This window comes from Augochlora pura, chromosome 4, assembly GCF_028453695.1.
Source record: "Augochlora pura isolate Apur16 chromosome 4, APUR_v2.2.1, whole genome shotgun sequence".
Lineage (NCBI taxonomy): Eukaryota > Metazoa > Arthropoda > Insecta > Hymenoptera > Halictidae > Augochlora > Augochlora pura.
This window is the reverse complement of record NC_135775.1, coordinates 22,136,913-22,154,362: the sequence shown is the minus strand read 5'-3', so window position 1 is coordinate 22,154,362 and position 17,450 is coordinate 22,136,913. Positions and strand designations below refer to the sequence as shown.

The 17,450-nt window shown below is 43.6% G+C and overlaps 1 protein-coding gene across 6 annotated transcripts in view; it reads right to left on the bottom strand.

Moving 5' to 3' along the window:
• The window catches only part of LOC144468703 (uncharacterized), a 38,594-nt gene extending 21,279 nt beyond the window's left edge, over nt 1-17,315 (bottom strand). For all 6 annotated transcript variants that reach the window (XM_078178362.1, XM_078178360.1, XM_078178364.1 and 3 more), the window contains exon 1: nt 17,193-17,315. The gene's annotated coding sequence lies outside the window, so the exon portion shown is untranslated. The remainder of the gene's footprint in view (nt 1-17,192) is intronic.
• Nucleotides 17,316-17,450: the final 135 nt, after the last annotated feature.

Sequence of the window (17,450 nt, the reverse complement as noted above, 5' to 3'; positions counted from 1 at the left end):
TCTCCTGCAATATTGTGCACACACGTTTTAAAAGAAAATGCACAATGCATGGCAAAGGTAGAAGGTTCTGGCTTTAAAATGAGTCTAGGCCGATTGTTATAACATTCTTTTGAACGAAATTATTGCTCGACAGAAAGTGGAACTTTCTGGAACGACAGAAGTCAACGAAGTTCATCTCTTCGTTACGAGATTATCTCCCTAGTTCGGATGCAAGTCTTTTCTCTATTTTTTGTTACTCAGCTCTGTATTCATTCCATTTAATTGCTAATAGAACCCCTTATATCTGCCGGAGTCTGTTATTTTATTGCTGCGTAAACTTTCCTCGTGAAACGAGGCGCTTCGGGGGTACTACTCACGATATATTTACTGCTGAACCGAACTTGATGTTTGTTAGAAAATTAATTTGCCCGAACAGAGTATCAACTACGGCGCGCTCGCCGTAAGGATAAAATAATCATTCCGTAAATATTAATATCACTCGAAAGCAAAAATAGTCGAAGAAAATTTCTCAATCTAAATTCAAATGAGCAAATTAATCGAATTCTTAGCTGGAGCCTGCGCTATAATAAAAATGACAAAAGTTCCAAATAAATTTAATCTTGTCATTCTTACTCGTTTATTTAGTACTAAACCACCGTTGAACAAATGATCGCGAAATTGTGCTGATTAATAAAAACAACGATTTCATATTTGTTCTCTTAGAAATTGCGTTTCGAGCGAGCATCGATTGTTGCCAGTGGTTCCGGGTCGCCCGCAAAATTGGTCGTTTCTGCCTCGAATCGACGGTTTTCCGGGCAGGAGTAAATCCATTTCAACGAGCGAGGGGATAACCGTGGAAAATGCTGGACGCCGGCCCCGGCGACGAGAAGATTTTCCGACGACAAACAAACCAGACGAGAAGGCGCTCGCCGCGAGGAAGACGCCGCGAGTGGCTTCCGCGCCGGTCGCCCGCTATTTATAATGAAAATATTTTCACGACGGCCACGATGTCCGAGAACTGCCCACGTATCTATCGACGGATATATATCTCGAGACGCATTTAGCACCTACGTCCATCGATCTCTCGACGTATTTTTTTTCCACCCTTACCCGCGGCAATGATAAACAATTAACGCAGCGCACGGTTCCTCCTTAACGAGGGGACACCGCGGCCTCGCGAATATTCACTTGAGAATCTCTCGGGGCGAAACAGTCCATTAACGCGTCCACCGCCGCATTGTTTGAAGAATTCGCGAGAAGCCCGGCTTCCCTTCGGAGGAAATGGAAAATGGGGACGAACCTTCGGGAACGTCTCAAATTGTTCCTTTAATCCTTTGCCTCGTTACGAATTCAAAGCGGCCTGATTTAATGTGATAATCGGATAACTTGTCTTTTCGCATTAATGCAGCGCCTATAGCTGCGCCACGATTTTTCTACGTTTATATTATGAAATTAGAGAACAAACGAGCAGGAAACGGAAAGAAAGACACGCGCATTAGAAATACGAAACTGAAGAAACCTCTAACATGTCTTACGACATCGCGTCGAAAACAGAATGCTGCAGGAGCGGATAAAATAAATTCCGAGCACAAGACAATTAATAGAAACATCGAGCGGTCAACAATTTTTGTAACAGTTTAAAAAACTAGGGATCGATAGCAGCGGATCAGTGGGCGATTGAAGCTCCCTGTACAATCCAAAAGGTTTAATGCCCGATTTTCGTGTTTTCTTCTCTTTTTTTTTCGGGAAACCAGGAACGAACGAAACACAGCCTCGAATCTCGTTCCGCGCGTTTCCGCGTGCGGCGGTGGAAATTTTATTTCCCGATACGTCTTCCCTTCAATTTCATCGAGTATTGTTTTTCCGGGAAGCAATCGCGACCCAATATTCGAGTGCACGATACACAGACGAGTGCATCCCGACGGCGTATCGAGTGGATTTGTTTTCGAAAGATTTGATTTCCACGTCGGAACACTGCGGGCTGGGCTACCCGCCCCCGGATTACGAGATTTATGTGCGAAAACGCGGGTGCGCGGCGTGTCTTTCTATGGTTTTGCGCGACGTCCGTTGCTGTGCCGTGTAGTACTGGACAGCGAGCAATTATCGAGGCAAGGTGATATTTTGTTTGCACGGCTCGCGATGAAGTGCTGTAACATTTACTTTTGGAGAAGAGAGAGGTGTTGGAGGATGGCCGATGTTCGCGACGCGTAAATGCAGGAAATATCCGACAGTGATGTTGTGTCTGCTGCAGAGTTGGACATTATTCGAATAACGTTTCCGAGAGAATATTGTTCGAGTAGTATCGCGAATATATTCTTCGAATAAGAATTTATTTGGAATTTATATTAATTCGGTAAATTGTAATTCAATTTTTCGGTATACACGATATAATATAAAGAAAAGGAGTCGGGAATGCCTTCCGTAGAAACTTGGTTTATTTAGTAAATTCCGAATAAAATGTTATTCGAAGAATTTATACGAAATACGTCTTGACTAAAATATTTCTCGACCGAAGACTTTGCTCTGCATTTATAAAGGCAGAAAATATCCGAAAGTAATGCTGCATCTCCACTTGTGAACAATTATCGAGAGTGCCTTACATTCTAACAATATACTACACAGTAGACCTTCGTAAGGTAAAAAATACGAAGCATAGACTGTCGAGCTTTAATGCTGCGTATCCACTTTAAGGGAGATTCTGCTCCGGTTCAACTTCAGTAGCGAACGCTATCGAATGTTTCCAAGTTCCACGCGATCCCCGCGAAACCTCCGCACCGCTAATGAATAAGGCACCCGTCTTCTCTGTGGAGTAATACTGAAAGACCAAAATGAATAATACAGCGAGACCAGGTGTATCCGAAACGGTCTCTGGAGATCAATTAATACGATCGTTGTTCTAATAACGTCCCGACGGACGCAATACGTCACGGTGGGGATATATCGCGGTTTATCTTCGCCGGGATTTGGTCCCCGAATTGGGACAGTCTAATTGAAACGTCGATTTCGCCGTTAGAGAGTGGCGAAGCTTGGTGCACACGTCGCCGATTCTGAATGGAACGTGGCGAGCAAACTATTTTCAACCCCGACGAGCGTGCTATGCGATCAATCTACTTTTTTCGAAATCTTTAAATTCTTACGGTTCGAGTCTTAAGTTCACACTTATCGTAAGAATGATCCTCGGCAATTCGTTTCTAACGTAAAACAATTATTATTTAAGCGATAGTCAGTAGAATCTAACGGAAAATGTTATGCATCTTGTAATGTCAGAAAATACGTGTGAAAAGAGACGAAAAGTTTCCTGTGACGAAACAAATGGCCGAGAATCGTGCTTATTTTAGCCGGTTACCTGAGACTGCCATCCGAGAAACAAACAAACCTGCAGAGTATTGGAATCGAGGAGAAATTCTTCGGGCTAAGCTATCGTTGCTTGCGCAAGGGTTTTCGATCGTCGCCGAGTGAATCAGGGTTCGAATAACAGGGCGAAAGAAAGAGAGAGAGAGAGAAAGAGATCGGACACGTTTGTGATGCTGTCGAGGAAACAGCCGGAGAAAAAGAGGCGACGAGGAGACGTTAGGGAAGCAACACGTGCGACCGTTCATCAGGGTACACGGATTCACGGACGGCCGGCCGGGAAGAATGCGCTGAAATTGAAAGGAGCTATAGAGAACCGCGGGTTTTGGCTCGTGCCGGATCAATACCGTTCGTATCCAGTTCCTCTCTGTCGACAGTCGCATTCCGCGTCCTTTCCAACGTCCACTACTGACAGCCCCGCATTAAAGTCCATTAAATAGAAACGAAGCCTGCGAAATTCACGGCCCGGAATGATACGACGGCACACCGCGACATTCTGACGCTTAATAAACGAACCTCGCGTGCACTCCCATGGAAATGCGGATTCGGAACCCCGCGGTGTACGGTAATACCTCGATAACGGACCTCCGAAAATTTATGTTCACTTAAGCGTACATTTCGATCACCGTCCACCATCTTATTTTACTATTCTCCTAATGTCGAAATTCATTTGTGCAGCAGTGCTGAGAACTCGTGTTTTCTACGAAATGTTCTCGAGAAAAGAATCGATAGGAGTTATTTAAACAAATGAAAAACTAACCGGAGCGAATAGTAGGCGTGTTCGCCGGTTGCAGCGCGGATGTTGAAAACGGTCGAAGCGTGGGCGAACGCGGAAGAAAAGAAAGGAAAGAAGGGTGACAAGGGCGCCCTGTTGATTCCGGCGAATAGACGGGTTCCCCGACAGTGTAGCAACTGTATTTAACGAAGTAACCGCCACTAAGTCGTACGTTCCCGACGAGGCCTGGTCAATTTTGGCGGCGGTCCAGGGCTACGTCAGGATCGTCTCTGACGCCAGCATCAATGAAAGAACGTGAGAGAGGAAGCGAGAGGGCGAGAAACGCTCGAGCGAGAGTTGACAGGTTATATCTCTCTGTAGGCCTGTGGACCAAAAATAACGCGGGTGTTTTAACGCCGGAGCGATTTTCACCGAGACTCCTTGGCCATGCGAACACGATAGTCCTCTCGCTGTTAGGTTCGCTCGTTACGGAACAGACGCGTGTTCACCTGAACGCCCTCGAATCGCGTCGAATCGGTCGCGCTCGATTATATAATCACGCGTTTTATTAGCTTTCGATGCGAATTACTTCCGTCACCGTATCCAAATAATTATCATTCAACCTCGAACGTAGGCAAATCTATTTCTCTCGACAAAAATGGCCTAGTACCTCTCTATTTGATCATAAGCTTGCGTCAAGTATACCATAATAATTATAGACTAAAAGTAGCTACTCGTAATTATTATTAAACTTATTTAGATTTCTAATTGTTCCAAGTAATAACGATATTAATAATTTATCGAAAATAAGAACACATTAGTTATCAGAAATCTTTATCAACGAACAAGAAGCACGCATTTGTCACACCTCTCCATTTGATCACAAGTCGGAGCATACGACAAAACCATTTTCCTGATCTAATACACTCACTTCTCTCGCGCTTGGAAATTATGAAGAACTATAGCGATTAATTCGAACTATGTACCCAAAAGTCCACATTCTTTCAGTGCATAATTGTGCATAATTGTGCATAATTTTGGCCCGTACCTCCTGTTTACGTTTGATAAACGACGTTCGCAATTCGCGCCGGAGAAATGACGAGCGACGGCTGCCGGACTGTTAAGACTGTCTTCTGACTGTTGAAGATCAACGCTTCCGATCTAGGAAAACCAGTTAGCTGGCACTCGACTGATGGCGAAGATCGTACGATTCACACGTTTATATAGATGCTACGAGCCTCCCGTGCATCTTGCAGCCCGTCGTTGCATTATTCAGCCGATATGAGGCATTTCACGTTGACGAAGAGTTCGTCGGCACATGTGAAACGAACCAGACGTACCGTGCTCTGCAGTTTACTTCTACTTGAACCTTATGCACCGTTCACACCGGCAAGAAACACCCGGTACGATCTGGAGTCGAATTCTAACGTTGCGGAACCGTGGATGATCTACTATCGAGGTTTCGCGTTGATGACTTCCCACGATTTTTATTCATTTGAACGAACAAAAAATTCATTTGAAAATAGGTTCTAGAGTACCATAGTTTATAGTATCTATTTTAGAATCGACTTGTCAAACTATACTTCGTAAAAATCAACGAAATACTGGGCGTTTAATACACCATAAATACTAAATAAAATTCTACTCGAGATCGTCGAATATCCAATCGAACGAAATACTAAGATAAACTCATGTCAATAATTATTTTAGATAAATACTTATTCGAACTAATTCAAATAATTCCTGGCGCCATCTTCATAATAATAAAGCTTCCGAAAAATTTCATTTTTCATAAAAAATCTACTAAAACTAGAAAATCGTACATATCCAAACAAGGTTATTTACATCTCCGCTAAAACATAAACCATTTTGGTTGCAACGAGATTCGATTATGAACGCGGCATAAACCATAAGTTCCCGACGCAAGGAAAATTGGCCGAGCAAGGTAAAGCCGTGGCGCTGCAGCGCGCCGTACGTTTCCTGTTTCACCGGCAAAGACAACGTCAATTGTCGCATGAAAAATGCAAAGTACACGTGCGCTCACCGCGATCCAGCCGGTGATCGCGATCGAGCGAGAGGGTCATGGAAATTTTAGGTCGTTGTCCCTGCAACGTGCACGCGCCGCTCGTGGGTTTTCCACGGCGCGGGAAATCCGTATCGGTCGGTGTACATCAATCACTCGATGATTTTCCCGTTCGTTTTCCTTTTTTTCCACGGCGCGATCCTAATCGTTCCGGGAACGTTCCTCGAACGAGATCGAAAGGATCGACGACGGTACACGCGACCGCCGAAATGGAAAACGCCGGGCCGGACGGGCCAGGCCGAACACGTAATTTATTACGGTACCATGACGCGATCGGCCGCCATTCGTCTCCTGCACGCGCTTTTCGACGAACTTTCCAACGAACGACCCTGACTCGGCCTCAGCCAATGGCATTTCGCGATAAAGAGCCTTATTAAATGTCAACCGGCGTCCTTATCCGGCTTAATAGCAATTTTAGCCGGCCCCGCCGCCGACGGCGAACGCTGTTAGAATGCTCGCCCCTATACAATTGAATGGCAAATTATAATCTGGTGCAGCTAGCTCGATTTCTTTATAAAATAAATGACGCCAGTTTTGATATAATAAAATTGCTTGCTATTACTTGATCTGTTTCTCGAGCACTCTCACCTAGAAACAAAATTTCGTTTCATCATCGGTAACCTTGACTTGGCAGCAAGTCTTCGCTGGCCGTTCGGTCTAATTGACCGGATCAATAACAATCTAGTAATAATTAGACCGCCCGAGATCAAAGGAATTCTTCGACTCGGCCGAGAGTTACGGCGATTCGGCCGTCGAGACGAGCGATCGTCACGAAACGTCAACGTCGAGGAAATTAATGATGTAACGTGACCCTGTTTGCCTGTCCGATGACTCAGAATCCATGCCCGGGCGGCAATGTTTTCCGAGACAGCTCTGCGAAGGTATAGAGCGGCGCGTTTGTCTGACTATAGGTGCACGTGTTTCACTCACGTGACACAAACCTGTCGTCGAAAGTTGTGTAAAACAGGGCGGAAGTTGATTTCCGCAATTACGTAATTCTCAACGTCGGCCGAGTAATTCGGGGGTATTCATAAAATTGATGAGGCTCCCCCGAATCATTTTTCATATCGGACGTACTACGAGGCTCGATCTTCCACACCATCAGGTTACGGATCATTTTATTCTCATAAGGAACATTCCCGAGCAAATTTCATTTCCAATAAAAATAAGAAACGACTACTTTAAATAATTCACTTCGAACTCTTATTTTTAATGCTGTTGCTTGAAACAAAAAAACAAATAATATCGCCACAAAATCATATTAAAAATCGAAAGTAATCGTAAGACGAAAGAGAGATGTTTTATTCTTCAGATAAATATGTCTCATTATCGGATAATCATTTAACATAATCAAATCGGTATTTTCATCTTGCAGAAATGTCGGTGAAGATGTCATAATAAACCAGACACAGATCTAATTAGATCACCGTATAATTTCCAAGTAGCACTCTGCGCAACGACCCAAATAATTATATCAAACAATTATGAAATAAAATAGCATGTAATTGAAAATAATATTTCCAATAACGCTACTTCAGCAGTAATCACAGAAATGGAGATAGTAATGAAATGAAATAACGCGTTTTACGGAATAATATCTAAAGTAATATTATGTCAAATATGTCCATGTCTGTGTACGCATCAATAAATTATTCGTGCTTGCGAGTTTGCTTCGAACTTTCATCGGCAAAGTATAGTTTTAACACAGCATGCCTAACATACGAACTTTCCGAAACTATGATATACATGTTCCTAGATCCACTAAATAATCCGTAAGTGGAATACATTATTTGCGCTGGCATAAATTTTTCTGGGCTCTATCGAAGCTCATGGCATCTTTGCACATGCTCATAAATTCGTTGAAAGTTCTGCCATAGTCCGGCAAAGTTACAGATTGAATCAAGGATATAGCCGGAACCGCGGCAGGGACTCTTGCCGCACAGAAGTCGATTTCTGGACACCGTAGGCGTGGAAGAAGCCAACAGCTCATTAAGAGGATGACGAGCAAGTCCTTAGAGGAGCAATTCGGTTTCTTATAGAACCGTAACACGCCACCCTCGCCGGATCGAGGGCCACTGCAGCCACTTTTTATCTCCAGGGACCTCGAGGAGAACCTCCTACACGTCCCGCTATCTCTTATCGAGTCTTTATCCACGGCCGATCGGTGTTTTTCTATATTGTTCCGTCGTTAATCAGTGCTCAACGACGATCCGGCGTTCGTAAATGGTCGGGATGCTCCTGTTGTCCCTAATCTTCGCGAGCGACCGCCGCAATTCCATTAATAACGGAGGATCGGACGATCCCGAGTACGGATTACGAAACAGGAACGGCGGAATCGAAGACGATAACCACGAAATTGCGTTTTCAATGACAACGAAATTACGTTCGCCCATACAATCCGAAATTATATATTTTCGATCTCCGACTATTACGTACTCGGAGAAATCGCTCCACAACCCCTAAAAAAATCTGACCGATTAACAGCGAAACAGATGCCATTGCTACACCTCGAACACCCTTTATTAACCGAGGGGTCGAGTTCGTCCTAAGCTCCCAGCCTCGGGCGCCGATGATCGGCTCGGGATTGCGGAAGCGTTATCGCCCAGCAAACCGACAATCCGCTACGGATTCGCCGCGGCGTGCACGGTCGCGTAATTAAAAGCCACCCGGTGTATTAATCGCAGCCCAGGGATGAACGGGTGTAGCCGTGCCGAGAGGCGGGGGAGGGATTAATCAAGAAAATGAGGAGCGGCCCGGGGTTCTCTGTGTATGTGTGTGCAACGATGCTCGAATCGAGGAGATAGGCCGAGTCCGACTGGTGAACTTGACCTTCACCCAGCACGGCTACCTTCGATCGAGCCTCCAACGCCGGGATTCCCCGAAAGAAGGTTAACAGAACCTTCTTGGAGGGCACACGTGTGATGCCGCATTAAGAAGGGCCGAACCGGGGGGGTTGGCGTGACTCCTACGCCCGGCCACCTTTCATCCGCCACGATCGAGCGATTCGCGTGCGAATCCGTCTCGGATATCATCCGACACTGTCCTACCGCCAACCAGCCCCAACGTCATCCGACCACGATTTCTCTCTGCAAGATCGATCCGGGAATTGCTCATGGATTTTTGCGAGAACACGTTTCTCGCGGAGGATTTTACTCGATGTGGACGATCAGCGATTTGGGACATGTCTGGTCGTGGCAATCCTTTTTCACTTTCTCCAAACGTTTACATAGGAGAGGATGCTCCAGAGAACAGCGACAGTAGTTTTATCTGTTCAGATCAACATATCTTTTCCTACCAGTACAAAATATTTACAACATGGAAGATATTTTCATGTCAATTATTAGATATGAATAAGCATCTTCTACGAAGATTTGCTTACTGAAGAGAACCAGCAGTTTGTTCCTGTCTGACCACGACAGTGCCTGTTCACTTACCCAAAGTATTCCCACAGTAAAATACAAAGTATTCTAACAAAAATTGATAAACATCGATAAGGCAAACTATTTTTATTGGGAAACTTATCATCGGCAAAGATCCGGTTTAGAAGCGGTTTAAACCGTGTCTGACTGCAGTAGTTCATTTCCACTTGCTCAGGATATTTACAAAACAAGAAAAACCTCCAACAAAAATAGCTGCAGATCAATAAAAAAAAGCTCCTTCGTTCATCTAAAAATATTCTAGTGAAATCTTCGGACCATTTTTTTCGAAGATCCGGCTAACTGAGTTAGCTGTCTGAAATTCAAATCCGCGGAAACTCGGGTGGACAGGGTTCTAAGCGGATCAGGAAAGTTAAACGCGACTGTGTTAGCTCTAGACGGCTCTAGACGATGTAGTTCGCGACGATTTCCAGTAATTCGTCTCGGAACGGATCGATGAGGCCACGATTCGCTCAATGGCGGAGGCATTCGGCGAATCCCGCGTGAGTCATCTCGTTTATTCGCTTCAACGATGACCTTGCCGGATAAAGACAGTGCACTGCGACGCGAGTACTACCTGGCCGTGGTAGTCGCGACTTTCATCGACGTTTAATCCTTGATCGCGACCGTTGCACGCGATCACGTGAATTTCGATGATCCCCGAGCACGAGGATTGATTATCGGCCTGCCTGCCTGTGTGTGTTGCGTTCGCTGATTACGCGACACGTGCCGAGCTGCAGTTACAATCTGCATCGATTATGAGCCGACGATTTCTGTTATCGTCGCTGCCAGCGCGCCGTGTATTCGCGATCATTGACTGCGGATCTTTATGCATTCGAGGTTGAAGCAAGTCGTTGGAACTTGGAACAGTGGCAAGATCGAACGACGATTAGCCCTCTCTGAATCAAAGGTTTCTTGTTCCGTTATTTCCCAGTAATCGAGGAAATAATGTGTCATGAATTTCAACTACTGTTTCATAAATCGAAGCACGCGTCGATTCGTTGTTAATTCATATGCAACGTTTTATATTAAAATTGTCTATAAATTACATTCACACTGCGGATTGTATGGACTTGTAAAATTTATGTATTTATAAAAATGCATCCATTTTCATTTAACATAAAAATTGTCTGCATTAATTACAAAACATAGACCTCGAACACAATCTTTTTTTAATATTCCTAATAAATTCAAATTAACATATTAACATTGTTAATTTCTTCTAAAGTCTTATCGTTGGCTTAAACTACACCTAGTCATTTTGCCACGGATGTAATATTCTAACAAGCTTCGTCTTCTGAATGAAATCGATTATGAATCAAGGTTAAGTCATCCGAGAACCACCGCGTGTCTCCCAATAATTTCTCGTTTTGCGTCAGTTGAAAGTCTTAAGGAGTCTCGAGGAAGCACCGAAAGAGATAATCGCGTGAGCATCCAGCGTGTACACCGTCGAAAGGTGAAGGAAAACCCTCAACAGCGGAAACATCAATGAAGCGACCGACTAACAAACGGTAAGTAGTATCACCGTGTACGGTGACACCGTCCGACTAGTCACCGGCCGTCACTACTTAAACATAGTGACCGTGTGACCGACTATCGCGCAGCCCTAAACACAGTGCAAATCGCGCGGACTGACACTGGTGACGACCTAGCCCACCGCAAGAAGTCACGATCGCCTACGCGTAGGACGGAAAAAGTCCGCTAATGAACATTTAACGATTCAGGGAACGGCCGGAAACGATTCTGCAACGAGCCGGCTCTGTTTCAGGGGGTTCGAAAATACTGCGGCACCGCGGCGACATTAACGGTGGAGAATCGTTAATTTTTAACTAGCAAGTGACTCGTTCTTTTTTAAGGCACAAGCAACTTGTTCGCTAACGAGAGATTTTATTTTGCCAGCTACGGATATTTTCGGAATTGCTGGATTCGTGTCAGACTGGTTTACGATCCACTCGACTCTGTACATTAGTAACATCGTTTCCAGAATTTTTTAAAACACTCTGTATCATTTTACTATAATTAAGATTATTTAAAACAAGAGATCCATGGTCTACACACATCATTTTAACCTATAGCCTCTTTTGCCAAAAGGATCAAAGAACATCGTGGTAATGTTAATTGAAAATTATGTTCCGAGTTCAATCACTTTCCCTCTTCTTCTAAAATGATTATAAAATTAATTTCGTAAAAATAGGTACACGCGAAAACAGCGTTAAATGCGAAGCAAACTTTGCAACGTAAAAGTTGTTTGAAACTATAGTGCGATCATGGGTCTGCGGATTTTATGCAGTCATGATAAAAATGTATAGCTTTAATCTAAAACGGTGGACGACGGCTTAAAGGAACTCAAGAATATTCATATATTAGTTTCAGCACAAAGATCGGCAGCCTGACGAGCATAGTGGCGCCGTTTCAGGGCAGAAGATTAACATCTCAAAGGCATGCGATCGCTCAAGAGATCACGCTCAAGGAAGTACAGCTGGCACAATTTTGATTATTCCGGCTTGAAAAATATCGATTGTATGTTCCTAGTAATAAAGAGCGTCCGCGCCAGAAGATCGGCAGAAAAATAGATAAATTACAGAAAAAAAGAGATTCCTCCGGGAGAGAACGAATTAGAGAGACTGTGCCGTAAATGATCAGTCAAGGAGATGCAACATTTCGACAGGTCTTCGCGATCTTGTCGAAGGAAATGGCCACGCTCTCGTGGGGTCCGAAAGAATGCTTGAATCGATAAACTAAAAAAAAAAAAAAAAAAGGTGGTCACAGTCGCATGGACGCTTTGGAGCGCGGCGATAATTGCAGCGACGTTGTCGCTCGACGATCGGCCGAAAGAGAAATCACGGCGGCAGATAAGCCGACTAATTAGCAGTCACTCGACCTAAAAACGGGCCTCGCTACCTCGGATGAGCCGCGCGGAGACACATTAACGGTTCGACACGGTGGGAAAAACGGGGAACCAGTATAAATATCCCCGAGGCTGCACGCGAGACGATGCAAACGGACCGAGGAGCAGGAGAGAAAAGGAGAGAGTGAAACAGAACGAGAGAAAGAGGGAGAGACAGAGAGAGAGAGAGAGAGGGGAAGAGAGAGAGAGAGGAAAAAAAGCCTTGCACCTCCGGACACGACGACGTGGTGCGCGGCGGCTACAGGGCCTCTTCGAAAATAAACCTGCACCACGTGCAGCCTTGATCCTGTGCACGCAACAGTGCATACACATGTGACACGTAAGCGGTGCCGGTGCCGGCGGGCCACACGCACGTGCACACTCAGCCGCATACCGGCACTGCATAATATCGCAGCCCGATTTATGGTTGGGGGAGGGCAAGGGGGGCTAAGGCTTCGGAAATTTACGATCGGCCGCGCGATTTGTGGCTTTCGAATTGCATAGACCTCGCGCCGGGACTTGCAACGCTCTCCGAGCAACGGTCCGCATGCCCCACCGTTAGTATACTGCCCTACTGCTGGAGTTCGGGGCAATGGTGCTAAATTCGCAGCCTCGGGCTGAAGGTTCGGGTCCTTACCTAGACCTATTCGGAAATTAGGAGTACACCTGTACCCCGACGATAACTACAAGACTCTGCTTTATGCTAGGGGGTAGTAACACACCGAGCGTAGCTTTCGAAACTGATTTCTAGCAGTTTTAGAATACAATAAAGTTATAAGCTAATAATTCCTCCAGCAAATATTAGCTGTTTAACTTCGGTTTCATTGATTAGATGACTTTAGTATTGTGGGTATTTTGGAAGATTATATTCGGTACTTAACGTACTATACCCTGTTGCACTCCTGTGTCTCCCTATACCAATAACCATGGTTAGAAGGGTAAAGCACGATCCTACAGGTAATACCTGCGTTGTATCAAGTCCTATAGGGCGAACTACTAACAGGTGTACATCACATTCCGGAAATGTACCCTTCTGAGGCATTGTTAGAAGCCTACCTACATCATTCCCAATCTGTCTAACTGTAGAATATATGTGAAATATAGATGAGCATTGCAAATATTTAGTACAAGTTTGTACGTGGAATAAATATAAGAAAATATTACTATGCAAAGAAATAATAGAAGTAACCGAGTATTGGTAGAATGAAAATAGGAATAAGAGAGGCAGAGACCAGAGAATAAGTAGATGCAAGTCAGCATGACATATCTACAGGTAGTGCCATTAATATGTTAATTAAAGGAAGTAGGTTGTAGCATTAACGGGTGAATACCAAGAGTGGTGTATGAAGTATGGACAGATTTATAGTATTAGATAAGATCAGGTACCATTCCTTAACTGAATGGTTAAAGATATATAAATTTATCAAAAGTGCTTAAGAAATTATTTTTAAGAAAACTAACTGGTGCAGCAATTTGAAAGCTGAAGCGTTTGTTAAGAAAATATCGAAGGATACACTCAAATTTTATGAAATAAAATTTGCCTGCATTAATTGCAAGGCATAGAAGAATTTTTGTTACAAATATATCAAATCTCCAGTCCGGAGATAATTACAGAAACGCTTGAAAAAGTGTACTAAATAACAGTGAAGGAATGTACAATAATGCTCTCAGCGGTAATAATTATTTTATGTTACGTCTACTGCGTAAAGTATTGCGCGATAAAATGCTCGTCGAGCGTTTTATGTTTACAATTAAAAGTGGGAAGTGAGGAAATGCTGTAGTCTATCCCACCTTGCTAAATCAATACCATATCGAGAAAAATGCGATACCGACACTTCACGCGCTATCTGAACCTCCACACCTATCCTTTTAAAACCCACGTTCTAAAAGCTTTGCCTCGTCCTCAACAATGTTTTACTGTTACAAATCTCACAATCAAGTACAATTTACTTTAGTAGAAATACGCTGTTTATTCGAAACGTTCCAGAAAATTTCAATCATCTCTACGCAGACATCAAACACTATTAAACTTGTGAACATTGCCAGACGGTTTCCCCTTTCGCAATTTTCTAATTACAATATTCGCTTGAGAACGTGTAATTAAGTATCTGCAACATCCTCCCTACTTAAAACCTCTCCGATTTTAATTACAACAAACTGAATTCTATACGAAGGGAACACTATTGACCTTCTGGAACCCAACACCAGATATTTCCTTTCATGACATTCTAATTAGGGTATTTAGTCCCTTTCAGTACATAATTACAAACACTGACTAAATCCCATTAAGAAATAAAACAGTAATCATCTTTCGCGCAGTAACGATGCATTTCCTTTTTTCACAGTTCTCTCTTCACGTAAAAATTTACATTCTACCATTTCGTAATTAAAATATTGACCGAAAGATAAATTCAGCCTTGCAGTCTCCAAGAAACTGAGCTGATCTTGCACAGGCACAAGATGCCCCGTGTCGGTGCCAACATCTAGCATTCTACGGTTCTCCGGTCGTCGTATTCGTTAAAACAATAAATAACGAATATAAACGTAGCAATTTCGATGCTACGACAATTCCAGACAGCCACGAGAACGCCGCAGCAACGACGCATAGAAGCGCACCGCGGAAGCGTGTTTCAGAAATTCCGGGAACAGCTAAAATCGGCACGCTTCCGCATAGTGGTGCAGTCGAAAAGCAGTCTTCGATAAACAGAACAGAAGTTCCTCGATTCCGGCGCGAGTCCATGACTCTCTCTCCGACGATACAACAACGAGGGGTGCGAGGGATCGAGCGGGACCAAGGGAACGGATAGAGGGTGGTGAGGGACGAGGAACTCGAGTAAAGTCATAAAAGTAGGGCAGTAGTGCGGTAGAGCAATCAATAGAGGCCGGATCATGGTGGGGAGCTGGGGGGTATTAAGCCACCGTGGAATTTCGGTCTGCTTCTGGAGGGGATGGACCACCTCCGAAACGAAAAAATATCATTTCGAACGATTCCGTTTCGTCCCTGACCAGACTGTCATTCCCAATTCGTTGCCACCGTCTAATCATCATAAGAATACTCCTACATCCTGAAAACGCATAAAATACTAAGACCAGAAATATGTAACTGCTAAGTTTATTAACCCTGATGATTCCCGCGGGTCTTTTTAGACCCATTAAAGTATCGTACAAAAATTTTTAACATAGTCAAAGATAGTTTTGCTGTATTTTTCTGGATATTTGTAATAAACGCTGCAGGATTAAATGTGCCTATACATTTAAAGAGCTGTGAAATAAACTAAAAATCTTGTTAGCTATCTCATTAATTATTTGCGACGCCAAATGTTTGTATCATAAATAACTCTTTAATTCTAATTCAAATGAAATAAAACTTGGACGGGCATACGCAGCTGTTTGTAAAAATTCCTATCAATTTCGAAACAACTGTATTATAAGTAAACGCGGATTCTGTCTATCCACTGCAATTTTATAAAGTATTTATTTTTTTATCTGCTACGAACTCTTGGTCCTCTGTCTAAACAATAAGCTTTGCAGCTGTCTTAAAAAGCTTGAATTTGTTTCGAGTAGTAAACACTCACTAGAAAAAGTATGCAGGCTCGAATATAGTTTATATCTTATAATTAGAAAGACTGTATCGATCCAGGATATATTTAGACAATAAGTTTGATTTGTTATTCTAGATTTTTAATTTAAATAAAAGCTATGGCCAACGTCGCGGATATGAATATAGCGGCATTATTCTCTCCGGAAGCGGAACAGTGAACCGGGTCACATGACCTTCTGGTGACTATAAAAAATTTCTATGTAAATAAAAACCACATACGAGAATGTTTGACGATAACCGCGAGAAATGTTAATCGCGGAACTGAGCGATATAACATTTTATACATCGGCTCATGCAATCTTTCAGAATTTATTACTCGAATAAAATTATTCTCACCCCCTCTCGGTTCCCGCGAAAACAAACGAGGATCGTGAACGCGAGAGTTCAAGCTAATCTTAACATCGCCTCTTGTTTATCGATCCTCGTATGGACTATCCGTGGAATTGTATTAAATATCATCTCAGCATTCATCTTCCGTGAAACACCTCAAATCCACTGTTAACGAGCACGTCTCTTGTCACGATCACGATCGAGATTAGAACACGGTGAATCGTTCGTTAAAAAACTGAAACATTCGATAGTACCGTTGAAAAACAAACGATTGACACAAGAGTTACCTTAGTACGCCTTCTTTAGTCCCGATTTTCCATTATTTTTGAATGCGTTTTTTAGGTTCGGAACTCGGTTTCGTCTAGGAAAAAGCAAACATGATAGAAAGTCTTTGTACGTACTACAGGTATGCGACGTCGGCAAGCATGTGTGCCGTTCGAGAGAAACGATTCACAATTCTTATGTGTGGCGTGCGGAGAGGTTATGATCCACGAAGGTGCATGGTAACGAGTGACGAGCACGAACGGTTTCGTGAACGAAATGAGTATGCGATGCTCTTCTCGCAAACGCTTTCCCGAATGATTTTCATTCTTAAACACCCGCTGTCGAATTCGATGGTGAGACACCTAGTGGATCCGCTAAAGTCCCATTCTCACCACCGAATGCACCACGGTGGTGGGTAAACCCATCGCGGACAGAAAGCGACCAGAACAGAAAAGAGAAACAGAAACTCGTTCGACGTCTCGGGCATACTACACAGTAACCATCGATTGGCACGCGGAGTACAGTGCGCGGAACAGTCCGTTTAATTAACGAGTTAATTTGCTTACCTGCTTCTAAATATACCCGCGACACAACTCCACCATTTCACCAATTTTTCACCGCACTCTCGAGGGATCGCGTTATTGTTGTCCTTTGCTGTTTTTTTTAAACGTGCACAGCCTAATCGGTGACGCTATCTGTCCATGTGTGTTCGTATTAAAAATCTGTGCGGCCAGAGGGCGGCACTGTTTCCTCACAGATGGCTCTACGATGCACAGAGATTTTTGAATTCCGCTTTTGGCGCCGATCTGAAATATTTGTAAATC